Source organism: Mirounga angustirostris, unplaced genomic scaffold (assembly GCF_029215605.1).
Source record: "Mirounga angustirostris isolate CCGP_5_RB_7025 unplaced genomic scaffold, mMirAng1.0.hap1 SCAF_6, whole genome shotgun sequence".
NCBI classification, from domain to species: Eukaryota; Metazoa; Chordata; class Mammalia; order Carnivora; family Phocidae; genus Mirounga; species Mirounga angustirostris.
The window spans coordinates 50,587,963-50,615,143 of NW_026991714.1; the positions used below are offsets into that span (position 1 = coordinate 50,587,963).

Genomic DNA, 27,181 nt, shown 5'->3' on the forward strand with positions numbered 1-27,181 from the left:
AGTAAGAGCAGTCTTGTGGAAGATCAATGCTTTAATTTTCAAAGTCTAACATTAACTCCAAGTGGTTAGCATCAGAACTGTACTGTAGTACACCCACTTGGGTGTTGAAATAGAACAACCCCCTATTACTCCTCTCCACCTTTCTCCAGCTGGTTTTCGAGTCAGTATTATTTTTGCGTGGCCCCAAGGAATCCTCCTCCACAATCAATCTATATTGTTTGAGTGGGGAGAATCCCATTTCTTTAGCTCCAGATTAAGCATTTGACCTGGCTCATATGAGGATTCCATTTCCCCTCGTTGCTTAGAATGGGCATATGATCCAAGTCAGTACAATGAGATCATCTTCACAGAAAAGCACCTTCTTTCCTTCTTTCCTAAGTGGATAATATGCAAGACCACAGCTGCCTGATCCATCCTTGCAACACTTAGGAAGAATGATGTCAACACAAAAGACATAAAAGACTGGAAAGACTTCCCTGACAGAGTTTCTGAGACCCTGAATATAGCTCTGTTTGAAACCAGAAATGCCTCCTGGACTTCCTAGTTATGTTAATCAATGAATTCTCTTTTATTCAAGCTGGTTTGAGCTTTCTGTCACTTGCTACCAAAAGAATCCTGACAATAGTCCAAAGCACATCCATGACTCTCATTTCTACCATCACACTCATTCCAGGTGTCAGTTTGTTTGCCTACCCAGCCACTGGACTGGGAGCTTGGGGGAAAAGTGACTATGTCTTATTCTTTCATGTCTGAAATTCCTAACTCAATGCCTAGAATGGCAGTGTCCAATACACAGTTTTTGAATGAATTTTGGGTAACTAACCACCTCTTTACAGGTGTTCATTTCCACCCCCCTGGCATCCCTTTGTCCCTCTCACATTCACCCCAGCATCATCTCATTCACATGGTAATAGAGGGGAAAAAGCACCAGTCTAAAAATTGAAAGAATTAAATTAGAGCCCTAGCTCTGCTTTGTAACCTTAGACAATTTTCTCTCTCCAGCCTCATTTGTAAAGTGACCAATATCTGAAGATCCTCCAAGAGAAAACCTACTGTGACTCTAATATCTGCTCAATTATTCATTAAAAACTAAGGCAGTGCCTGTTAAGAGCTATGCTGTGAGTTTTCCCTGGAATCACTGCATTTTAATAGATGATTCCTAAAGCCTCAGAAACCTGAAAGGGTAAGAGGCAAGGCTACAAAGGTAGAATGCGAAGCTACAGAGAGAAACATGTGATAGGCGTGCCCAGCCCAGTGACCTCATACATCTCATCTTCCTTGGGATTTGCTATAGAAACTACTACTGGAAAGATCTAGGACAGGACCAACTGCAGAAGATGGAATCTGACAAAGTCTATTCAATATGTGCACTACCCCACTCCCAGCTTAAATCATCAGAACTAGACCACAGGGCACCGGGGTGGCTCAGTTGGTTAAGCGTCTGCCTTCAGCTCAGGTCATGATCTCGGGGTCTGGGATGGAGTCCCACGTCGGGCTCCCTGCTCAGCTGGGAGTCTGCTTCTCCCTCTTCCCCTGCCCCTCCCCCCTGCTCATGCTCTCTTTCTCTCTCTCTTTCTCTCTCTCAAATAAATAAAATCTTAAAAAAAAAAAAAAAAGAACTAGACGATAAACAAGAACTTGCCTAAAACCCACTGGTTGGATAAGTGGCTGAGTCCATGGCATTGACACTGTCACCCCAAGCCCCAAAGGAAAGCATCTGTTACAAGAAAAAGATGGAGGGACCCAATGAAGAAAACAGGCTAAACTATGTCTCTCAAGTCTTACCAAACAGGAGTATGACCTAGACCAGTGTCTACTGGGAGACTGTCATAGGCCTCTAGCTCCTTATGGGCAATGTCTTTTTTTTTCTGAGGGTATAAACTGGAATGTCTTTATTTTAGGCCAAATTTCCCCAAGGGAAATATGGAAGAATATCAAGAGAAGAACCTCTGAAAAGGACATATGTAATAAATCTGATGTTCCCCACCCCTACCTGTTCACCCTGCCCTGACAGAACCCTGACAGGGCATCTAGAAAGTGAGCTCTGACTGGACAGAGTCCACCTCTGTCCCAACAAACCGAGAGGCCATGCCTAGAAGAGGAGAAGTCAGTGGAAGCAGAGAAAATCAGCTCCATTATTCAGGCCCTGGATTACTCGTGCTACCATCCCAGGGCTTGAGAGAGGGTGGCCATTGAAAATGGGAAAAGAAAATAGAAGAAGGGAGATGTTTCTTCAAATTATTTAGACCAGATTACTACACAATTTTCACTTTCCTTCTGAATGGACCACAAATGACACCACTCAGAGGTTCCAAGGGGTAGAGCTATATAGTATAAGTCAAATGCGGGACTGCTCATGAGACAGTGACTTCTTAAAACTCCAGGGAGAAACTATGCTTACACCCCCCCCCCCGCCCCAACCCAGGACCACTGGATGCTGCTCCATGTATCTCTAAAAACTTCAATTCCTTGGTTTAAGACCTTAATTTCTATTATAATGCATGCCCTCCCAGGGAGATAACATTTTAAGTCAGTATCAGCTACTTTATAAGGTGAATGAGTTCCTATTCTTTACTAAAGTAATTTTGATGAGTAAGGAAGCCAGGAAGGAAAGAGAGGAAGGAGGAAAAGAAGTAAGAGAAACAGAGTGGTTATGAGTGAGCTTGTGCACAAAAGGGAAGGCTCAGATGACTGCCTTTATAACTTTGCAAAAGGTTGTCCTAGGAAGGTGAAATCAAAATTCTTAAATATGATTCCTTGAGAGAATGTACAGTAAGCACCCAAGAATCATCCCTCCAGAGAATCTTACAGCTCTTAGAAATAAATCCTGCCTTAGAAAAGCAGGAAGTACCCTGTCCATCTTCAAACGTCCCCAGAATATCTCTATTTCTGAACTGTCTGTTCCTCCTTCCACACAGGCATCATCTGGGATTATTCCAGAGAATTAAGCATTTCCCTATAAATCTCGCCTCCATGACACAGGCTATGGAAAGCTACAGGTCATCTCTCCACGTGCTTGAGCTACTCCCATAGCGTTCTTCACGCCACAGTTTTAAAGAAAGAACCTCAGGAAAGAAGCACAGTAGCAGAGTCCCTAACTGTGGGTACTGCCAACTTTCCCTTGGGTGAGAGCACCCTCTGGTGGTGAAAGTGTGATTTGTGGCCTAACTGCTACGTCTCTGGAGGTATGCTGTCTCCTAACTGGGCTCAACCTTAAATCCTTCCAGATGGAAGCATATTGCAGGATCTCTCTTGGTAGCATAACTACCCATCAAAATCAAAATTACAAGATCTTGGCTCAGGGCCTACTCTGTTACTCCTAGAGTGTAACTTCGGCCTAGTCACTGTCCTCCATCCCACCTCCTTTATTAAAAGTAGGAAAAGAATGCCAACGTTAGGATCAAATGAAAATGCCTGCTACTCAGAAAAGTACATTAAAAGATACCATTATGGTTTATCAGATCTATACATATCTCAGATCCAACAGAAAGTTCTTAATACTATATCCTTATCCTGATGGATGCTTAGTGTACGTAACCCTGACAAATCTCTTACACCAGTATTTTCCATCTGGATGCCTGCTTTTTACCTTTATCCAGTCCCCTGTTACTTAGTGACTCTGCTACTACAGCCTGGTACTGCTGCCTCCAGTTTCTCTTCCAAACCACCTTGCCAACGGCTCTCTATTAATCCCAACAGCTGTGTTCATCGAGTCACTTCCCAGCTTTGGAACCAAGGACAACTTCCCATAAGCTTGAGTATGGATCTGCAAGAGCCAGAGAGGGCATGAACAAGCGGACTTGCACAGCAGGGCCAGAGGAAGCCTGATGTTCCTCCACATTCTTCCACCTGGTATCCTTAATGCCATTGGCTTTGTGTCCTCTCCTTTTCTTCAGGCTATCAGGTAATCCCTGGTAAGGGACACGGGACTTTAATCCTTTGCCCTGGGCTACTTCTACCACCTCATACTACTTTGCTCCTTCACATATACACTGCAGCCCACCCAAACCAATCTACTTAAATTCTCCAAACACAGAGCTTTATTATGTTTCCATGACTTTGCATGTGGATTTCTTCTGCCTAAAGCAAATTCACCATACTTCTGGGTAATCCTCACTCATCCTCCAACACTCAACATCAGGATGAACTCCTAGAAGCCTCCATTCACTCCTCACCTCCAAAGTTGGGTTAAGGTAGATCTCCCCTTTGGACCCCCTGTGGTTGCCATCATCAGAGCACTCATCACACCGTATTGTAATTGTCTTTTACTTGTCTCTCCTCCCCTATTGCCCAGCAAAATATTTGGCATTCAACTGGCACTCAGTATAGATTGGTGAACAGAAGATGGCTTCTCTGTTGCCAAATTCAAAGGCCACTTTTTTGTTCTAATCTTACTTGATTAGATTAGAACAGCACTGGCTGGCTGACTACTCCACTTTCTTTCCTTGGCTTTCATGACACCAAACGCCCCTGGGTTTCTCCCAGTCCTGGTTCCTCTGCTGGAATTCTACATGCTGGAGTGTCCAGGGCTCTGACTTGAGCCCCCATTCTTCCCTGGGTTTATGCTCTCCCCAAGGGCGGCGGGGGGGTGGGGTGGGGCTCTCCCAGTCTCATGGATTAAAATGCTGCCTAAACGTTGATGACTTAGAGTAGCCTGTGTCTCTAGCTTTTACCTTTATGAGCCACTCTAGACTTTCAACTACCTATTAGACAGCTTTGGTAAATTCACATCACCTATGGGTTTTAAACTCAACATGGTCAAACAGAACTCTTGATTTCCAATCCCTTATTCCCACCTTGTCTCTGACTTTCCCATTTCAGTACCTGGCCCCAGAATCCACCCAGGCATTCAAGGCAACATTCAACAAATTATCCTTAATTCTCTCTTTCCCTCACTTCTTAATCCATCACCAAACTCTATCAATCCTACCTCCAAATGTGCCAAATCCTGTCACTCTCTCTCACTCCACTACAATGGGCTTCTTCTAAGCTTCCACCCTCTCTGCTAGACTTCTAATGGACCTCCTTTGGTCCACTCTTTCTCCCCTCCCATCAGCTTTCCACGTAGCACCCAGAGTGGATTTAAGGAGGCTGGTTAAAAGGCTGTAACAGAGATGGTGTGAATTCTGGTCACTTGATTAAGGTGGTGCCTTTCAGCAAAGTTACTTCTTATCCTTGAAACTGGAGGAGATAAATTGAGACTATGTAAAATCCCATTTCTCACCCCACTTTTACCCACTAGCTTTAGCATTTGGTAATGTATCTTATTTACATTAATTATTCCTCTGATGGTTGCCAATGGTGATTATCTAATACCATCATTCCTTCTACATTATTAGTTGACTTTCTACTATAAGGAAGAACTTTCTCTTCTCTTCTCCCCATTTATTTATTCACTCATTCAGGTATATTGATGTGGATTCTTGAGTCCCTTTTTCATTCAGTAGGTTATAATCTATAACTATCATAGTTTATTTTGATGCTCAGCTTGTTCTAGATTTGGCCTGTGAGAGCCCCTCAAGCTGGTTTCTCTGTCCTTGCCAAGCTCCCATAATTCTTTGAGCCTTTTTATTCTTTATGACACAAGATATCCTAGGCTCATCTTGGGCTATGCCCCAGACCTAGTATCCACCATTTTTTTTTCAGGCAAAGAGTGGCATGTGGAATCCAAGATCTGGGCTCCAGATGGGCTCAACACTACTGGGGTATTGCTGTTCCCAGTCTCTTTCAGTGGACAGAACTAGAAAATATGTATACATGTACACATACATATATATATACATACAAACATATACCTGAGTGTGTATGTATGCATACACACACATGCACACACACTTATACACACATATAAAATACATATATACACATTTACACTTTTTTTATAGACCCATAATTTCATATCAATACCTTCAACTCTAACACATGGTCCATTTCATTCTAGCTTTGTCCCTTTTCATGCTTTTTTCATCTCTGACAACAAGAAATACATTCTCTCCAACTCTTGTTTTGTAGCTTACCTCCTGACACTGCCAACGTGTGGCTCCACTCCAGCCACGGCCCCAATCTCCCCTTGTACCTGCCTGCCAGCCTCTTTTGTGCTATCCTCACACACATCGTATTTTAATTCTTTGCAAAGGGCTTACCCTTACTGGAGTGTAAGAGTATCCCCAGCACCTAATTTAATGCCTGGTGTACAGTGTGTCCCCAATAAATATTTGTTGAGTGAACAAATGAACTCATATATGCAGGCTTCATAAGCAAGATCCTGAAATAAATATCAAATTTGGGAATCATGGTGGGAGAAGGAGGAGGTGGCAAATCGTGGATGAATAGCACTAAGCAGGCCCTGAAGTCTAAATTCCAGGAGAGTGAGCAGCCACTATACTTTCACGGGTCCTTCTTTATGGAAAGATCATCAAAGATGACAACAACTGAGAATCTTTATATATTGGAGCAGCTAAAATAAAAAAGGATAAATGCGTTTCAGAAAGCAGGGTTTTCAAAACATGGACACCAATCTTCAGAGAGAGAACTTCTAAAGCCAATCAAGAACAATATGCAGGGGGCACCTGGGTGGCTCAGTCAGTTGGGCGTCTGACTCTTGGTTTCGGCTCAGATCATGATCTCATGGGTCATGGGATCAAGCCCTGCGTTAGGTTTCATACTCAGTGGGCAGTCTGCTCGCAGATTCTCTCCTTCTGCCCCTCCTCCCTCTCAAATTGATAAATAAATCTTTTTTAAAAAAAGAAAAGGGCGCCTGGGTGGCTCAGTTGGTTAAGCGACTGCCTTCGGCTCAGGTCATGATCCTGGAGTCCCGGGATCAAGTCCCGCATCGGGCTCCCTGCTCGGCGGGGAGTCTGCTTCTCCCTCTGACCCTCCTCCCTCTCATGCTCTCTGTCTCTCATTCTCTCTCTCTCAAATAAATAAATAAAATCTTTAAAAAAATAAATAAATAAAAATAAAAAAAGAAAAGAAAAGAAGTATATGCAGAGAGGATGATGAGAGGAGCTTCCCCAGGACAGAAGACATCTGGTCTGAGAAAAGTCAGAGAAAAGAAAAGAAAAAAGGGTAAAAATGAAAAAGAACAAACAGAAAACTGAAAGTGGACTTAGTGACCAAACCAGTGAGGTCTCTCAGCCACCTCAGAAAACAAGAACACGGGGCACCAGGCTGGCTCAGTCAGTACAGCATGTGACTCTTGATCTTGGGGCTGTGAGTTCAAGGCCCACGTTGGATATAGAGCCTACTTAAAAATTTGTTTGAATCTTAGAAAAAAAGAAGGAGACAACAAGGACACAAGTACATCCCATCACTGAAAGCAAAGGAACATTAATGAACAGAGGTGAAGTCAAAATGTCATGAATAGTTAAAACCATGACTGGGGTGCCTGGGTGGCTCAGTAGGTTGAGTGGCTACATTCAGCTCAGGTCATGATCCCAGTCCTGGGATCGGGTCCCGCATCAGGCTATCTGCTCAGTGGGGAATCTGCTTCTCCCTCTGCCTCACCCCGCTACTCATGCTCCATCCTTCCCTCACTCCCTCCCTCTCTCTCTCAAATAAATGAATAAATAAAATCTTAAAAAAAAATAAAAACATGACTTATCGATGATAGGAACTGGGTTACCAAACAAAGTTACTTTTATCTTCTTACCAAAAGGAATGTGGAGTCATCCTTGAGGATTATACAAACTACAAGACATTTCAAGGACATATAGACAATAAGGAGTATGTTGTAGTCAAATTACAACATACAGAAAATGCATACTCCATATGATGTCAGGCCCTCAGCTACTCTACAACTTTGAGACCACAGTATTGTGGAACCCTTGCAGGTCCCTCTAATATACCCATTTTCCAGGTCTGTGGCACACCACATTTACTGAGATTATTTGTATGCATCCAAACAATATTGGCTTTTGCGCCTCTGGATATAACTTCTGGGTGAAAACTTTGCTTGAATATTAAGCTATCTGCAAGATTTCCAAAGTACCTGGCAGAGATTTCTGCAACTCTGTAGAGTGCCAGCAATTATAAGGTACCATCAGAAAGTTGTGATCTGTTGACAATCACATTTGGATCTCAGTGGCATGCTAGAAAATGTTTAACAGCTATTTTTTGGGAGGTAGGAACACTGATTTGTAGCATTGGCCAATTTCTGGGGTGTAAATATTCCTTTCATGATCAATTTCAAGATACAATCTCAATGTCCCTGAACAAGGATTTGGGAGGAGATGCATATAATTGTCTCCTGTGAGCTGGTACAAACCAACTCGTCACCTCCAGCCTATCACTGTCTATAAACATATTTTTGTTCTTGGTTTTTCTTCATACAGTGTACTTCAAAATCGTTCATGTATAACAAGAGTGAGGGTTAAGTTTGTTTTCTGTTTGTTTGAGGTTTTTTTTAAATTTATTTATTTATTTTAGAGAGAGTGTGAGTACACGTGAACAGGGGGTAGGGGAGCATATAAAAGGGTGTGAGTTTGTGTGTGTGTGTGTGTGTTTTGGGTTTTCTCTTGCTTGTTTTATGGAATCAGGAAAGAAGCCGGACCTGAATGTGTAATAAAATAATTTTCATGTTGGCATGCTGGGATGCTGTTACCAAACTCCTGAAGAAAATAAACATTTGAACTAAAGTAAAAAACACCTCTTATGCAGATGAATCATGAACCTTCTAACTATGACAGGAGCCCTCATTTTCACAGTGCTTTATAGTTTTCAAAGGGCTTTTAAGTGCATTGTGCCTTCTGGTGGACTTTTTTATTGAAGTGTAGTTGACATACAATATTACATTAGTTTCAGGTATATGACCTAGTGATTCAGCATTTACATTAAAGTGATGACCCGATAAACCTAGCCACCATCTATAACCATACAAAGTTGTTATATATTAACTCTATTCCCTATGTACATTGTATCCCCATGTCTTACTTATAACTAAAAATTTGTACCTTTTAATACCCTTCCCCTATTTTGCCCATCCTCCCACCCCTCTCCCCTCTGACAACTACTGTACTCTTCTCTGTATTTATGAGTCTGTTTCTGGTTTTTGTTGTTGTTGTTGTTGATTTGTTTTGTTTTTTAGATTCCACATTTAAATGAAATAATACAGTATTTGTCTTTCTCTGACTTATTTTCCTTAGCATAATGCCCTCTAGGTCCATCCATGTTGTTGTAAATGGCAAGATCTCATTCTTTTTTTATGGCTGAGTAATATTCCAGTGTGTGTGTGTATACATATATACATATATATTCCACAGCTCCTTTATCCATTCATCTATCAATGGCCAGTGCAAGGCTCGATTTCATGACCACAAGATCGTGACCTGAGCCAAAATCAAGAGTCCGATGCCTAACCTACTGAGCCACCCAGGTGCTCACAAGTATGCTCTTGAATCTAAGGTGCAACATGAGATTTTATCTGGCTCTGGAAGGGCAAGTGGACTTAGACAAAGAAGAGGCAGGGGAGAACCCTGAGGCAAACTGGAGCGGAAGTGTAGAAGTGAAAGCATGCAGCAGGTACATGGGTAACGGGAAGTTAAGCCACAGAGTGGACTCTGAGGCTGATTTTTCAATTGACGGTGTAAATATAAAGAACAGATGTCTTCTAAGGAGTGCCTATTCCTCTGCCTGATACAGCATGCAAATCTGAAGGCTGGTGTATACAATGGCCCCAAAGCTTGAAGCATCCTGGTTCCTTCATGGACTTGCGAGCAGTGACTAGCAAAATATAAACAAACTACAGAACATGTCAAAAAGTTGGGAGCTCTTCCTAATAAACAACACAGAAGGAAGGAAATATGGTAACAGCATCCAATTCTACAGTCCACTTAAGAGGAGAGAGCCCCAAGGGAAAAAACGGGCCATGGCAGCAAAGAGGACAATGTTGTGATAACAGTGATGATGGTGGCTACAGGAGTGCACACAGAGGGTTTGGGACACCAGGAGCTGTGCTTTACCTGTATTACTTCATTTTATCCCCACAGAAACTTCATGACATTTATTATCAGGCAGGACGTCTGGTAACCAATAATGTAAAACTGACTTGAAATCACTTAGCATCAAAGGGGATTAGCCATCTGGCCGAACGAGAAAGTCCAGGGGTAGATATTCCAGGCTTCAGAAATGGCCGAATCCAAAGAACCAAATGATATTATCAGGATTCTGTCAGTGTTTTCATTTCTCAGCTCATTGTACTGACTGTTGGCTTCATTTGCAGCCAGGCACTCTTGGCATACCTGGGGAAATTGACAGCTGGAAGCTCCAAGCCTACAACTTACACTTAGAGGCTGAAAGGGAAAGACACTTTCTCTCTTGTTCACTCCCTCCCTCTTGCTTTCCCTGCTCTCTCCCTCCCTTTACTCCATCATGGAAGGCTCTGGATGGCCCTACTGCATCATGTGCACACACAACACTCAGACCAAATGCTCCAAGGGCCAGGCTTGAGACCTACAGCCATCCCTTTCCACCACAGGTAATGGGACTGACAGATCTGCTGGCATCTTAAGGGATAGGAGGGCAGTTCCTGGTGCATAGCAAGCTGCTAGGCAAATGCCCACTACAGGTAAATGCTAACATCATCCCTCTCTGGCGATGAGAAAATTGAGACCCTGGATGGGTGAGTCTGAAACCAGGCATAGGAATAAGACTACCCATTGTCCAACCAATGGCTGTTAAGATGAGAAGCTTTTGAAAAGGACTGGACCTGGGCGCCTGGGTGGCTCAGTCAGTTAAGTGAACGCCTTCGGCTCAGGTCATGATCCCAGGGTCCTGGGATCGAGTCCCGCATCGGGCTCCCTGTTCCGCAGGAAGCCTGCTTCTCCCTCGGCCTCTCTCTGTCACTCATGAATAAATAAATAAAAACTTAAAAAAAAAAAAAAAAAGGACTGGACCTGAGCCAGATAATTAATCCAGAATCCAGGAGGTGACAACTGGGCAACGTATTTTTTTTTTTTTTTAAGATTTTCTTTATTTGAGAGAGAGATACAGAGAGAGAGAGAAGCAGGCCCCCATTGAGCAGGGAGCCCGACGCAGGGCTCGATCCCAGGACCCTGGGATCATGACCTGGAGCTGAAGGCAGACGCTTAACCCACTGAGCCACCCAGGCGCCCCCGTATTTTTTTTTAATATTCTTAGGTGACTCTAACATGCAGCTAGTTTTAAGAACTCCTGTCCTAACCACTTTAGTAAGTTTAGTAACCTAACCCTTCAGTAAGAAAGCCCAGGCTGCACACAGCACTCCTATCAGCCATCTTCATCATCCAGCATCTAAGATTGAACTGACATTTTACCTGCCTCCCCCTTCATCTTTGTGTCCTCCCACACCCCATCTTCACAGCTGCAGTCCCTCGTACCTCACCTGACACAGCAGCATTCGATAAATCATCTGTTAAACTATAGCTTCCCAGATTTTCATACAAACACTCAAAAAGGGCCCAGAGGTGACAACATCTTCATGATGCAGTCATGACAATAATTATGGGAAGGAGGAAAAAGGAAAAGGAAGAGCAATCCGTTGTCCGTATTCTCTGAGTCAAAAAAGAAACAAAAAATAAGGATCTCAGTAGGTAAGATTATCATGTAGCATACATTATTTTTCCACATTAACATACCCTTCAAGCCAACTCCTCAGCGTTCATTCTGCCAGGTTCCTTTAATTATGACATCCTATTCCCCAGTTAGAGACTAATTAAGCTTGTCAGCACCTTTCTAGAATATTAACTATTTTATTCTTTAAAAAGCTAGACTTCATTAAGTCAAAATCCTTTATGGAAAAGCAGTATATTCTAATGACTTCTTGATCTCTCATTTCATTTGACTGTATCATACTAAACAACGGGTTTCTTCTGATCAAAAGTTTAAGATTAATTTTACCACAGTCAAGCAACTGCACGTTGGTTAAAAGCTTCTATTAAAGCTCTGCTAACATAATAGCTATTGGTTCTGTGTTCCTTTTGGTAATTTCTGCTTCTTTCTCACAAAACAGCTTGATGCTCTCAGACTTGCATTTTCCCATCAGACTCCTGGGCCTGTATTTCGTCTCTATTTGGGTGTGGACATGTGTGCAGGGTAACTCTAATTTCCCCCATTTGGCTGTCTCTTTCCTAGAATCTCTCCATTTTCAGCTGCCCTGGGATTTCCTTTACACTGCACCTGCCCTGACTCTGGACTCAACCCCAGCGTAGTCCAACCTTGTAAATGTTTATGGGACTGTCTGCAGCAGACCATGGGCGCCAACCACGAACACCTGTTGTTTCCTTGCCTTTCTCCTGACCTTCAGTGCCCACCCCTGCTGGGCTGGGGCATTCCTCCCATCCAAAGCGTTCCTGGGGTTTGCATATCTGCATAATCATCTAATCATCAGCCTGCCAGTGGGTTTATTTCCAAAAAAATATTGGACACTAAAGTGTGTTTCAGGAAAGTCAGCTGAAGCCTTAGGCTAAAGAAGCATTTGCCTAAAAGAAACCTTTCTTTGAAATTCCAAGGCTTACTGGCAATCATAGCCCCTTCGGTCATATTTTTTCCAAGGTTCTTGTTTGTTCATTTTTATTGTCAGTAACCACTAAGGAAAAAGGAAATCTGATTAGAGTCCAGGGAAAGATTGTATGTTTCCTCCGAGGAAGAATCTAGAATTTCCTTTAGGAATCTGATGTTCATGCATTGACTGCTCCTGCCACCCCTGCAGGACTTGCTGGATCTAGGAGTCTCTTTGCTTAATGCTTCCTGGACTCAAGTATTCCTTTCATCAGACGGCTCCATGTGTCAGTAGCACTTGAATTCACTAGGCTCTGAAGGGCCTGCATGGGAACCTAATTGCTATTTGCAATACTGCTCCCATGGGAAAATGTGTTATGTGTACACATAATAAACGTGCAGCAACAGCAATGTGTCTCCTTCCCTCACCCCTCACTCAGGCCCTACCCCTAACCCTATGGAAGGTACTAGACGTCCAGAAGCAAGAGGAAATAGCAGCTCATCTGCTCACCACTCTTAACTGCACTTGTCTTCTTCGTTCAATTTTTTTTTTTTTTTTTTTGAGGGAGAGAGGAAGAAAGAAAGAGAGAGCACGTGCGCAGAGGTGGAGGGAGGGGCAGAGGGAGGAGAGAAAGCATTTTAAGCAGGCTCCACACCCAGGGCAGAGTGGGGCTTGATCTCACAACCCTGAGATCACGACCTGAGCTGAAATCAAGAGTCAGATGCTTAACCAACTGAGCCACCCAGGTGCCCCTATATTTGCAAAATTTTTAATACCTGGCTTAACAGAAGACAGACAGATTCTCCTATCTGCTTCCACTTTGAAGCTTCTGTGATACCACATTTCACGTAATGGTGAAAATTTACACTATTCACTCACAAAATATTGAGAATGGAAAAAAGGAAAATACTAATATTATTATGAGAATAGTTTTGTCCTTATGGAGATCCTGAAAGGGACTCAAGGACCCATAGAAGTAAATAGACCAGGGGCGCCTGGGTGGCTCAGTAGTTAAGTGTCTACCTTCGGCTCAGGTCATGATCCCAGGGTCCTGGGATCGAGCCCCACGTCCGGCTCCCTGCTCAGTGGGCAGCCTGCTACTCCCCCCTCCCACTCCCCCTGCTTGTGTTCTTGCTCTCGCTATCTCTCTGTCAAATAAATAAATAAAATCTTTAAAAAATAAAACAAGAAGAAGTTCACAGACCATACTTTAATGAGTACCTCTGACCCACGGTAAATCCCACCCAGCCCAGCCCTGGAGACACCACACCCCAATCTAATCTAACCCCAGGAAGATCACCACAAAATAAGAGTTTCAACAGTATTCATACAGCTGACCCTTGAACAACAGAGGGGTTAGGAGCACTGGCCCCCAGTGCAGTTGAAAATCCACATATAGTTTTTGATTCCCCAAAAACTAATAGCCTACCGTGGACTGGAAGCCTTACCAATAACATAAACAGTCAATTAACACATACTTTGCATGTTATGTGTATTATATACTGTATTCTTACAAAGTAAGCTGGAGGAAAAAAAATGCTATTAAGAATATCATAAGAGGGGTGCCTGGGTGGCTCAGTTATTGAGCGTCTGCCTTCAGCTCTGGTCGTGATCCCAGGGTCCTGGGATTGAGCCCCGCATCAGGCTCCCTGCTCAGAGGGAAGCTTGCTTCTCCCTCTCCCACTCCCTCTGCTTGTGTTCCCTCTCGCTGTGTGTCTCTCTCTGTCAAATAAATAAATACAATCTTAAAAAAAAGAAAATATCATAAGAAAGAAAATACATTTAGACTACTGGACTGTATTAATTGAAAAAATGTGTATATGTAGACATGGCTTTAAATCCTTGTGTTTTCACTTAATCAGTGAGGATGCATTTAGCAACAAGTAGCTAAAAACCAACCAAAAGTGGCTTAAGGGATAAGAATATTTATTATGTGTCATAATCCTAAGAAGGATGGTGTTGGGACTGGCTGATTCAGCAGGGTCTTCCCATCCCTCCATTCTGCCATTTCCTTACGTCACCTCTGTTCTTTGCTTTCTCCTTTCATGTTTGCTTGATGACATCAAGGGCCCTCCCATCACAGCCTCACACCAGAGGCAGGGAAAGTGCAAAGTGTCCTTTTAAAAACAAGAATAAGCTTTCCAGAAGCCCCACAGTGCATATCCTCTCTTGTTTCATTGGCCAAAACTGTTTTTCATTCTCATGCCTGAACCAATTCATTGGCAAAAGAAAGAACATCACCAGGACTGAATTAGACTAAATATCACCCCTGTGGCTGAAGAGGGACACTGCTCCCACTGGTGAAAAATATTGGGGTTTTCTGTGCAAAATAAAGGAGAGAATAGCTAATGGGTGGGTGACAAATAGCATCTTCCCACCTTTTTTCTAGCCGAGTTATCTTGGAGAGGTTACTAAACGTTTCTCAGCTTCAAATTCCTTATCTACTAAGTACAAATAATAATAGTACCTACCATCCAGGTTTTTATGAGGATTAAATAGGATTGTTCATGAACAGCCACTTAGCACAGTGACTGACTCAAAATAAGTACCCAAAAAAGATTAGCTATTAATGTGCCATCTAATTCTCAATAAATTTTCTAATTATATATTTTTTCTGATATCTGAGCTGACCTTCCCCCCTCTTCTAGCAGTTAATAGCATCCTCTATAATAATCTATCACATGATTGAAAGGTTTTCTTTATGTATTAATCACTGAGCTGCTTCTTTTCTACTGTCCCTTTGCCATTTATCCAACTTAAAGAGCAGAACAAAAATAGACTCAGTGCTAAATTAGCAGACTGACAGACACGGAGGATAATAGGAAAATTACTATAATTCTGGCTATAACACAGCTTACTCCATTTGCAATATCCAAGGATAATATTTGCTTTTTCACAATAAACTATTGTAGACTCGTATTTGGCTAATAGTGCACTGTGACCCTCGGGTCTTGCTCTTGTTTTCTTAGTGCCATGTATTATTTCCTTCTGGTTGAAGTGGGGCAAGTGCTTACATTATGCACCACACAAAAGACTTCTTTCTGAGAACTGCCTCAGATGCCTATGAAACAGGACATCAGAAAGAGAAATCTCTCAAATATAAAGTCTCTTTGGCATGGTATGGTAATATTATCTTTGCAATTATATAGAACTCTCAGGAATGATGGGAATGCTACTGAATTATGTATGCATGTTATAGGTTGGTTAGAGAAGGTATTGCTAGACTATGTCTTATATGAGATGAGTGAAATATACATAAATCACCTAATCCTTTCAGAGGTTTTGTGTTTTTGGGTATTTTGTGATGATTTCTCTGAACAATTCCTCAGGATCATTTTAATATAGTCTCCTTACTCTCCACCCTGAACTTTGGCACTTGGGTACTCTAAGTGGGGCTGATATTGCTAACCCTGGTTGCATCCTGGGATTTGAAAATACCCTCACAATACTGTGCTTGTGCAGTGTCCACTCCAGTGAGGTACTCGGGTGCTCTCCAAACATGCACACCAAGGTCCTACCCTTGGCAGGCAGCACGTGAGCTGTGTCCGTGTGACACCTTTTGTGTATCAAGAGCAGTGTCTGGTGTCTACTGAAGATGTGCTTCACCTATGTGGAAGTGCAACAGTAAAAATCTGTTTAAAAAAAAAAATACTTGAAGAAGGGGCATCTGACTCTTGATTTCAGCTCAGGTCATGATCTCAGTGTTGTGAGATGGAGCCCTCCATTGGGCTCCATGCTGGGCGTGGAGCCTGCTTAAAATTCTCTCTCGGGATGCCTGGGTGGCTCAGTTATTAAGCGTCTGCCTTTGCCTCAGGTCATGATCCCAGGGTCCTGGGATCGAGTCCCGCATCAGGCTCCCTGTTCGGCGGGGAGCCTGCTTCTCCCTCTCCCTCTAGCCCTCCTCCCCGCTCATTCTCTCTCTCTGACAAATAAATAAAATCTTTAAAAAAAAAAAATTCTCTCTCTTAGGGCACCTGAGTGGCTCAGCTGGTTAAGTGACTGACTCTTGATTTTGGCTCAGGTCATGATCTCAGGGTTGTGAGGTCGAGCCCCACATCGACTTCCATGCTCAGCAGGGAGTATGCCTGAGATTTTCTCCCTCTGTCCCTACTCCTACTCATGCTTGCATTCTCTCTCTCTCTCTCAAATAAACAAATAAATCTTTTTTAAAAAAGATTCTTTTTCTCTGCCCCCACTCCCCTTTCTCTAGGGGAAAAAAAATAGCTGAAGAAAATATCTCAGTGTTTTGATGATCAAATGGCACAGGGTGCCAGAGATGGCTTAGAAACCCTCTCACCACACACATTCTTCATTTTCCATGTACGAAAACACTGCTACAGCAGGCTGGAAATGGAGTAGGACTGGAATGGGCACTGGGTCTGCTTGTCCAGGAGACAGTGGAATTTTCACTAAAACCTGCTACTTCTTCTAAATATACCACAGTGGCAATATCAGGGGTTAGGCACTCATATAAACATAAAATACAAAAATTATATTCATAAGGCTTTATACTTCTTGCTTACAAGCAACTTACACCTCTTTTTTTTTAATTTTTTAATTTTAATTCCAGTTCATTAACATACAGTGTTAAATTAGTTTCGGGTATGCAATACAGTGACTCAACGACACTTTATTTCTTCTTTCATTTGAGCCTCAGCACAAAGAAAGCAGACACTTGGAAGGGTTAAGTGACTTGCACAGTGTCACTTGGCCAGTTGGTTAAGATAGCCAGCCTTGGAGGCCAACTCCTCCAACCCTGGTCTTGTATGTTTCCTGAACTTAGCCCTGCCTTCCATCAAACAAGCTGATCATCAAAGAATGAAGTAGATCTTTCCACGGCCTCTGGCTGCTGAGTGATCAACCTGAAAAGGGCTGGTCTAACTGGCAATATACTCCAAGCTATTCACATGTTCTAATCTACTAATATTAACAGTATAGTTAAGTTTACTTTTAGGAAACTCCTGAACAGGAAACCAACCAGAAACCAGATGTTGCAGCTTTTTTTTGGTGCTCTGAAATGGTTCATTGTTACACATTTAAGCATGTCAATGCACAATTATATGAATGGGTGGTTCACATAGTCAAATTCCTAAATAAGCTAGTTTTTGATCCAAAGGTTTTTCATCACATAATATTGATAATTTCTTATATTTACAATGAGGTGCATAGCGGTCAAGTAAGAGGACTCTAGGGGGTCACATTGCAGCTCAAATCATGCCTCTTTTACTAGCTCTGCAACCTTGTCACAGTCTCCTCATTCACATAATGGAGATAAAATTGTAGCGCATACATCGTAAAGTTGTTAAGAGAACTAAATGTGGTAATACCTACAAAGAATGTAAAACTGTACCAAGCACACAGTAAGGACTCAATATATGTTAGGTATGATTATTATTTATATAATGGAGTGTCACATTATCCTCATTTTATAAGCAAGGATACAGAGACACAGAAAAGTTAGTGATTTTCCCAAAGCTACAATGTCTTAAGCGGCCTTATGGGAATTTATTTACTAAAACCTTATTAAAGGTTAATTGGTGTCAGGCTGAGAGCAAACACAAGAGTAGGAATCACAGCCTAGTTGTGTGGGATGGGCTCTCTGAAGGGCCATGGGAGACAGCACTGAGCTGAATGTTGCCAACTTCACACTTTTACTGTATTGAGTGAGTGACTAGTCCATGCCATCCTGCTTACCTCAAGTGGTTTGGCTTTCCCTCAAAGTGTGACAACAGCAGAAGAACCAGATCAAATAGAAAGACACATTTTAGGTCACTTATTAAGACAGCCTCTAAGCAGAAGGCCTGCAGCATCTAGGTCTATTCCATGTGACATAATCAATCTGTTTAAATTGGAGAGCTATCAGTTATGTGGACACAACCTTCTTTCCTTATGAGGTCTATAAGTTAGGAATACTCACTGCTGATAGTAAAAAAAAAAAAATCAACTAAATTATCTATGGTGGTGGTGGTGTTTTAATTTCCAATCTATCTTGGATTAGTTGATAATTTGTTCAATGAGACAAATCTACTAGCACTGGTTTAAAACAATATCAAAGTCCTGTAGAGGCATCTAAACCCTTATTCTCAGTTTCTGTTCTTATCTCTTCACAGAGAGGTAAGAGTGTGTGGACTGGCACATATTTCTCACATTATGGATAGTATTGCATAAATATAAGGACATTTATTGTCAACTTCATGAGAAATTCATAAGTGGTCCCAGGGTTAACTCCAAGGCTCCATGTCATTAAAAAAAGACCCAGATTTTTTTTTATTACCCCATTTTGCCATTCACAGGAAATTGGTTTCTATCCTCAAGCTTGTAATCTCATGGCCACAAGCTTCCAGAGCCCCAGATATCACCTCCTCACTCAACATTCTCCAAAGCAGGAAGGGAAGAATGAGGGCAAATGGATTTTCTCCTCACATGGCTCTGTCTTCACTCAGAGAGGAGTATCTTGTCTAGAAGCTCCCTCAAAGATCCGCTGACTCATCCAAAACTGTCTCTATACCAAATACGCAAAGGAGAATGGGATGGCTATGGCTGAATGAGGCCAACAGAGATCCAGTGCCTGGGGTTCAACAGCCACCTGTACAAAATCAGAGGCTTCAACAAGAAAACACAAGGAATGGATGGATGTTAGGCAAGAAAGGAAGAGTCTGCCACAGAAGTCTTAGCTCTTCTCAGACCACGAGGCTAAAAAAGCGTACCCTCAGGGAAAATGTGGCATTCTGCAAGGAGGATAAAGGATACACACTCAAATTCTGTAATATTATACACACTTTTTTTAAAAAAAAAAGATTTTAGGGGCGCCTGAGTGGCTCAGTTGGTTAAGCAACTGCCTTTGGCTCAGGTCATGATTCTGGAGTCCCGGGATCGAGTCCCACATCGGGCTCCCTGCTCAGCGGGGAGTCTGCTTCTCCCTCTGACCCTCCCCCTCTCATGCTCTCTGTCTCCCATTCTCTCTCTCAGATAAATAAATAAAACCTTTAAAAAAAATTAAAAATAAATAAAAATTAAAAAAAGATTTTATTTGAGAGAGAGAGAGAAAGAGAAAAAGCACAAGCAGGGGGAGGGGCAGAGAGAGAAGCAAGCTCCCTGCTGAGCAGAGAGCTTGATGGGGGGCTTGATCCCAGGACCCCGAGATCATAACCGGAGCCAAAGGCAGACGCTCAACCAACTGAGCCCCCCAGGCACCCCAATATTATACAGATTTCTAATCCACTAGAAACTTCTGGAATTCAGAAAGGACCAGAAGATGGATCTCCCATTCATGACCTCCTGAGCAGGGTTTTTAACTTCACAAGCCTCCTTTTCCTTGTTTGTAAAACAGGTTTATAATAGGACTTTCCTCAGGGGTGTGTTCTGAGGATTTTAAAAGTTCATAGCAAGCCCTTAGAATGGGTCTTGGCATATGGCAAGCCCTAAATAAATCTTACCTTATTATTATTGCTAAGTGGTTATGGGGACGATGTTTGAGTTTCTACGTAATCCAGGGTTAGAAAATCATGAGAGCTTGAGAATTTGGAGATACCTAGGGTGGCCTGTGGGACTCATTTAACAAAAATGCACAACAAGGAAAGAATGGGCAGGTGCAGAGAGATGCCATGGGCCATAGAGGTGACTTGTGAGAGAAGGACATCAAGGCACTCATTCTGAACCAACAGATATTCAGTGGACCCAGATCTGTCTCATGGTCCAGCAAAACCCAAGAAGCTAGCAGTATCAAGTCATGGGTCCTTACATAGTCTTGCTCCCATAAGTCACTTTAGGGGCGAGTTTGACAAAGCTAAGAGCTTCAAGAGTAAGAGCTGTGGAGCAGCAGAGCTGTGCCCTTAGAGGTGGTGCTGAGGTTGTGATGCTGTGCTGTCTTCTTGCCAAGGAGTGACTCCAGGAAGCGAGCAACTTGGGAATGACCCGGAGGACCTTTCAGAAGCTGTTGACAGGAGCAGCTGGGAGTTACCATGGCCAGCACGGAGTCACTACATGCAACCGGGCCTGAGGCCCCTGGCACTCCCTGTCACTGAGGGTCATGAGACACAAAAGCAGGTGCTGTCAATAGCAATTTCAAAAAGACGGGGCTGGAAACTGCCAGTGGGACTGATGTTCATGACTCAAAGCAGCCGACCCTAGGTGAGACCTGGAAGATCTCATCGCTCAGAAGTTCTGGCTCTCCTCACCATCACTGCAGGGGAATCAAAGTGCTGGTCACTGAACAGCAAACTGTAGACGGAAAAGCATGGGCTCAGTGTCAAAAGACCTGGACTGGAGTTCTGGATTTTCCATTCTGTGCCCTTGGGTAAGTCCCTTAATCGTCCGAGCTTCAGAGAATTTAATAAGCCAATATGTATATATGTAAATGCTTTATAACAAGAAAAATGCTTTATAACATATAAAGTACCAGGAAAATCAAAAACACTGTTACCATTATTTTTTCAGTATATTCCTCAATGAATAGTAAGATTAACAATTCTGCACAAGGGAACTTGAAGGGGAGATAGCCCCAGAACATCGGAGTAGGGGCCCAAGCCAGTTCTGGAGCTCCCCAACAGGAACCCTAGTTGCAAAACTGAGGTTTGCAGAACGAGAGACTCACTGACGAATCAGATCAGAATCAAATTTGTGATCTCATCTTTGGGCCTCTGCACAGACGTGGTACAAGTTTTCAGCTGTTTTAATGTGCTTGAAATCCCATTTTATGTCAAATGAAAAACCACCTGAGCGTTTCCTGAAGAGGATTTTTTCGGGAGAATTCAAGCATAACGTGTCTGTGGTTGAACTTCTGTCAGTGCAGTCCCTTCCAAAGTTCCTTGAGAAAACCAGAAGGCAGCAATATTTCAGCAGTTGGGAGAGAAGGACGCATTACGAGACGGGACCACAGCTGCTGTGTTGTCAGGACATCCTTGGGAGGCGTGCAGACTAGCGCTCTCCGTCCGCCCTGCCCTCCGGGTCTCAAGGATTCCCTGCGCACATCAGAGTGGCAGCACCACCTCCTTGCCTCCCTTGCCTTGGGCACAGTCTTCTGTTTTGGCAACTAGTGAGCTTCTGACAGACGCCATCTGCCTATTCGCTTTGAGTTTCCACTGCACTGACATCTGGGATTCAAAACTATTCAATCCACTGTCAACAGAGTCTTCTTTAAAAAAAAAAAAAAGTCAAGAAGTAAAGGAATCCAAACACTCTCTAAAATGAAACAGAGAAACAGCATTCTTTTGGTCTTGTTTTTTAAATAGAGCTTTCCATCCCCCATGTGTTTATTCTATAATTAGAAAGTATGTTGTAGGAAGGGTGTTATGATCACCCTTGAAAAATCTTGTTTTTGTGACACTGAATTTACCATATGATATTAATTTGGGGAAAGAAAAACACAGGAGAGTAGCCACGGCACAAAGAGTTCACAATGCAGAACTACGGAGTTTCAGAGTCAAGAGGAAAAGCCAAAAAAATAATAATGTCTATTAATGTTTTCAGGCATGAAAGTGATGAAATTGTCTAATTTGAGTCCACATTGACTCTTGCCTAAACTATGGCAAGAGACTGAACTGATTATCCTGCTTCCCAATTTTTCCCTCCTCTGACTCAATCTCCAAAAGTCACGGTCCTGAATCACAAGTTTGAGCATGCCCTCGCTCTGGTCAGAGCCATTCAGGAGACCCTTATCACCTACAGAACTAAAGACTGCCCCAAGGTTGGTATCCCCCAACCCCTCTGGAGTCATTCTCTACAAAACTGGTACTGCCTTCCCCAGGGGCGGTGTTTGAAAACGTTTGGGGGGGGGGGGGTTCTTTCCAGTAATTGAACTGACATGACTGGCTTTGAGGAAGCTGGTTCTAGGGATACACACTCCATGAGGTGACAAAGAGCCATGCACCCCAAAATACTAATGGCGTACCCACTGAAAAACTCAGAGTTTACCTTTTTAAGTTTTCCTATTTATTTTCTACTCCTTCCTCAGTCATATCCAACACTCCAACGTCCCGGGCTAGTCCCACTCCTGACCTCAACCGCTGTGCTCACACAAGTCTCCAGTCTGAAATATCCTTCCTAGTTCACTGCTCTTTACCACCCTCAATCCTTCAAAACCCAGAATAAACTATTCTTACTGTCCAATCAGCATTAACTTCTCCTACTTCTGTGGTACCACATCACTTTGCTTATACCTCTACTTTAACATTTGTTGTATTCTGCCTTTAATTAGTGCTATTTTTATTACTCTTATCTCTACTACCAAATCATACATTCCTTGAGGACAGGAATTGCCTTATTCACCTTTATAGACCTCTAACGCTGAGCACTCACTTAGTGCTCGGTGCTTTGTAGATTTGTTGAATTTAATTGAATTAAACTCATTCTTTTTAAACAGTTTTTCTATCAAATATATGTGGGGACATTCCTCTTTTTAAAGAAAAATTCCTTTTTATTCCTTTTTCCTAAAAATTCCTTATTTATTTATTTATTTGAGAGAGAGAGAGGGCACAAAGGGATAGTGAGAGGGAGAAGCAGACTCCCAGCTGAGCAGAGAGCCCGATGCAGGGCTTGATCCCAGGACCCGAAGATCATGACCTGAGCTGTAGGCAGACATTTAACTGACTGAGCTACCTAGGCGCCCCTATGTGGGGACATTCTAAATTTTTGTTAAACTACTAGTGGATTTAATATATAAAGTCTTATTTTATTAGTTTTTCACGGGCAATAATCTGTATGAGTTAATTACAAAAATGGTTGGTTTCCTGCCCCTGTAACTTAGGGTTAAATCCTTTCAAAAGAAACAGCCAAAAAGAGTTAGTCTTCCAAAAGTCACAAGGAAAAGGAAAATGTAATTTTTTGGTGTTACCCAGTGAGATCTTTGTGTACACATAGCTCCCCAAATGACTAAACTTTACAAATTTCACTTGACTTTAATTCAACTTTCTAAAAAAAAAAAATTTTTTTTAAGTCACCTTTGGACTGGAATAAAACATGGAAAATTCCAACTCAAAGTAAGTTTTTTTTTCCCTCTAGGAAGCTGTGAGCAAATGAAAACAAGGCTTGGCGGGAGCATTTTACCACCTCTACCATAGGATGGGCCAGTGCCAGCACCATACTTGTTGATGAGACATTTGGCAAAAGGCCTGCAGCAGAAATATAGTCTGTGACTTTATTTTGCTGAGATTTCATCTGTGAAGATTTTCTTTTCCAGTTACAAAGTTCTCCCAAGAGGGACATAGCTGCTTTTTGGAAACCTGTGAAATGTTGGCAAGTCTTGCCCTGTTTACCATGGAAACTTGTACTTGGATAGAATTACAGTGTATGACCTGGTACAAGCATAGATGGATGTTTGATGCCGCTGTTTTCTCTTCATGTTGATTTGGAAATTATAAATCATGGGACCAGATCCAATAACTGATCCTTCCAGTTCATTCGTTCATCATGGCATATGATCATACCTGCACAGACTTGAAAATACATTGGCAGATGACAGAACATACATTACAATTAAAATTTATGGGTTTGGTTCTGATTAATCTGCATAGGGTTGCCTGCAAAGGGAGTAGTCTATTGGTAAGCATGGATGATTTAATGTCTGCTTATCTGTTGTTTTTTCTTCAGGAATTCGAAAATATCATATGGCTTCGAAATTGCATTGACGGGTTATTATTATTTTTTTTTCCTAATAAGAAAGAAAAAAAAGTAACTAGACCCGCCTGCAAGCAGATATTATCTGCTTTCCTCTAAATAACTGTTTAAAGCATCTGGCCCAGGATTGTGTAAGAGATTTGTTTTTATGTCTTTGGGAAATATTTAACAGTCTAGCACAGGACCTCTTCGCTTCTTGCCTGGATTACAGCAATAGTTTCTAACATGATCCCAGACCATGATTCTCATACCCCACCCTCAATCCATTTGCCACAGTCTTACTGGCACCGTCATTCAAAAAAAAAAAAAAAGACAGATCTGATCACCCCAATCCAATGGTTAAAACGCTTGAGTGAAACAATTTAGGAGAGCTTTTAGGAGAAAGTGACAAATTAGCATGTCATGCAACATTCTATCCTAACCTTTTCTCTCACCTCACATGACTCTCCTCTGGACCACTTGTCACTTGCTCAGGAATCACTCACTTGTGCCTCTCTATTTTGAACCAGCACCTCCCATGCATAGAATGTCATCTCTGAACTCCCTGCCTTTCCATGGCTTGCTTCTATTCATCTTTCACCCCATGGGCCATTTTCTCTAGGAACCAACCAAAATTTTCTCATCTAGTAAAGGTGACCTCCACAAGTGTTCCAGTAGCACTTGCACTTATCTCTAGGATGGCAGCTCGTCACAGTACCACATGGAAGTAGAACATGGAGGTTCCCAGAGGCCACATTTCATCCAGAGCCTAATAAATATCCCAGTATGTAGAAGGTACTCAATAAAAATTGGTATTATCAATGAACAAAAGGATGAATGAAGGAATAACAATTTGCATTTATATTATACTTGTTTTTCTGGTTATACTTTTAGGCACTGAAAATTCTTGACTATTCCATTTTGGAAGGATCTTAATGATCAGGAATTATTTTTTCCCTTTCTACCATTCTGAGAAAACAAAGTAGATTTAAGAACCAGGTTGAACACAAGCTAAGAATTGAAGACCGCTCTTTTCATGACTAGCACAGCCATGGCTCACGGTCCCAAGAAGAATCTGAAGTGTGTTGCAGCTCCAAAGCAACGGATGCTAATAATCTGACCAGTGTGTTTGCTCTTCGTCCATCTACCAGTTCCCACAAGCTGAGAGAATGTCTTCCCCTCATCATTTTCCAAGGAACACACTTAAGTATGCTCTGACAGGAGATGAAATGAAGAAGATCTGCATTCAGCAGTCTAATAAGATTGATGGCAAGGTCCAAACTGATATAACCTATCCTACTGGTTTAGTAGAGGTTACTGGCATTGACAACACTGAAGAGAATTTCTATCTCATCTATGACACCAAAGGTCCTTTGCTGTTCATTATTTTATACCCTAGGAAGCCAAGTACAAATTGTGCAAAGTGAGAAAGGTCTTTTAGGGCACAAAAGGAATCCCTCATCTGGTGACCCCAGATAGTCACACCAGCCATCACCCTGATCCCTCATCAAGATAAATGAAACCATTAGGTTGATTGGGAGACTGGCAAGATTACTGATTTCATCAAGTTTGACACTGGTGACCTATATATAGTGACCAGAGGTGCTAACATGGAAAGAATTGCTGCAATAATCAACAGAGAGAGATAGCCTAGTTCTTAAAACAACAACAACAACAAACATTTATTATTTTAGAGAGACAGCGCGTATGAACAGAGAGGGGAGGAGAGGGAGAGAATCTCAAGCAGACTACCCACTGAACACAGAGCCTGATGCGGGGCTCAATCTCAGAACCCTGAGATCATGACCTGAGCCTAAATCAAGAGTTGGCCACTTAAGCGACTGAGCCCCCAGGTGCCCGCCATCCTGGTTCTTTTGATGTGGTTCATGTGAAAGATGCCATAGGTGACAGCTTTGCCTCTCAGCTCTCCAACATTTTTATTTTTGGCAAAGGTAATAAACCAAGGATCTCTTCCCTGAGGAAAAGGGATCCACTTCATATTGCTGAAGGAGAGATAAGAGACTGGCAGCCAAACACAACAGTACATGAAATGATCTCTAGGTGATGTGAACTGAAAGGTCTTTGTACTTAATTAAAGATAATATGGCACAAACAGACCCATAAATAGAACTAACTGGTGGTTGCCAAAGAGGAGGTGTGTGGGGGAGTGGGCAAAATGGGTGAAAGATACAGGCTTCCGATTATGGAATAAGTCATGGGGATGAAAGGCATAGCATAGGGAATATAGTCAATGGTATTATAATAGTGCTGTTTGCGTGACAGATGATAGCTGTACTTGCTGTGAGCATAGCATAACATACAGTTGTTGAATCACTATGTTACATACCTGAAACAAATGTAACATTGTGCATCAACTATATTTCGATTTTTTTTTAAAAAGATAGTATGGCATGATTAAAAAGAAAAAAAGAACTGAAGAATGGCACAAACCATTTAAGAACTAAGTATTAGGGGTGCCTGGGTGGCTCAGTCGGTTAAGCGGCTGCCTTCAGCTCAGGTCATGATCCTAGGGTCCTGGGATCAAGCCCCGCATCAGGCTCCCTGCTCAGTGGGATTCCTTTTGTGCCCTGCTTCTCCCTCTCCCTCTGCCTGCCTCTCTGCCTACTTGTGCTCTCTCTCTATCTCTGTGTCAAATAAATAAAATAAAATCTTTTTAAAAAAAAAAGAACTAAGTATTAACGATTTATGTAGTCATCATTCAAATGATTTTGTGACCCTTTGCACTTTGTACGTTACATTGACCAACACAGAACATCTAAAATAAAAATGCCAACCTTAGTTTGTGACCAATAAGCTGCCTCCATTTATCCCATAGATATTGGTAATTTTCAGGTCATGATCTTGCAATCGTGAGATTGAGCCCCAAGTCGGGCTCCATGCTCAGCGCAGAGTCTGCTTCAGATTCTCTCTCCCTTTCCCTTCTGTACTCTCTCTCTCTCAACTAAATAAAATCCTTAAAAAAAAAAGCAATGACTTTTTCCATTGCATATTTTTTCCTGCTTTGTCGAAGATTATTAAAAAAAAGAAAGAAAGAAAAGGAAAATCCAAAAATGCCATGTAAAATCTTTCTAAACAAAAATCTGCAAGGCTGTG

General features: G+C 42.2%; 1 pseudogene; it reads left to right on the top strand.

Moving 5' to 3' along the window:
- The first annotated feature begins 22,028 nt into the window (after positions 1–22,028).
- On the top strand, positions 22,029–26,852 carry LOC123845399 (small ribosomal subunit protein eS4, X isoform-like; annotated as a pseudogene).
- Positions 26,853–27,181: the final 329 nt, after the last annotated feature.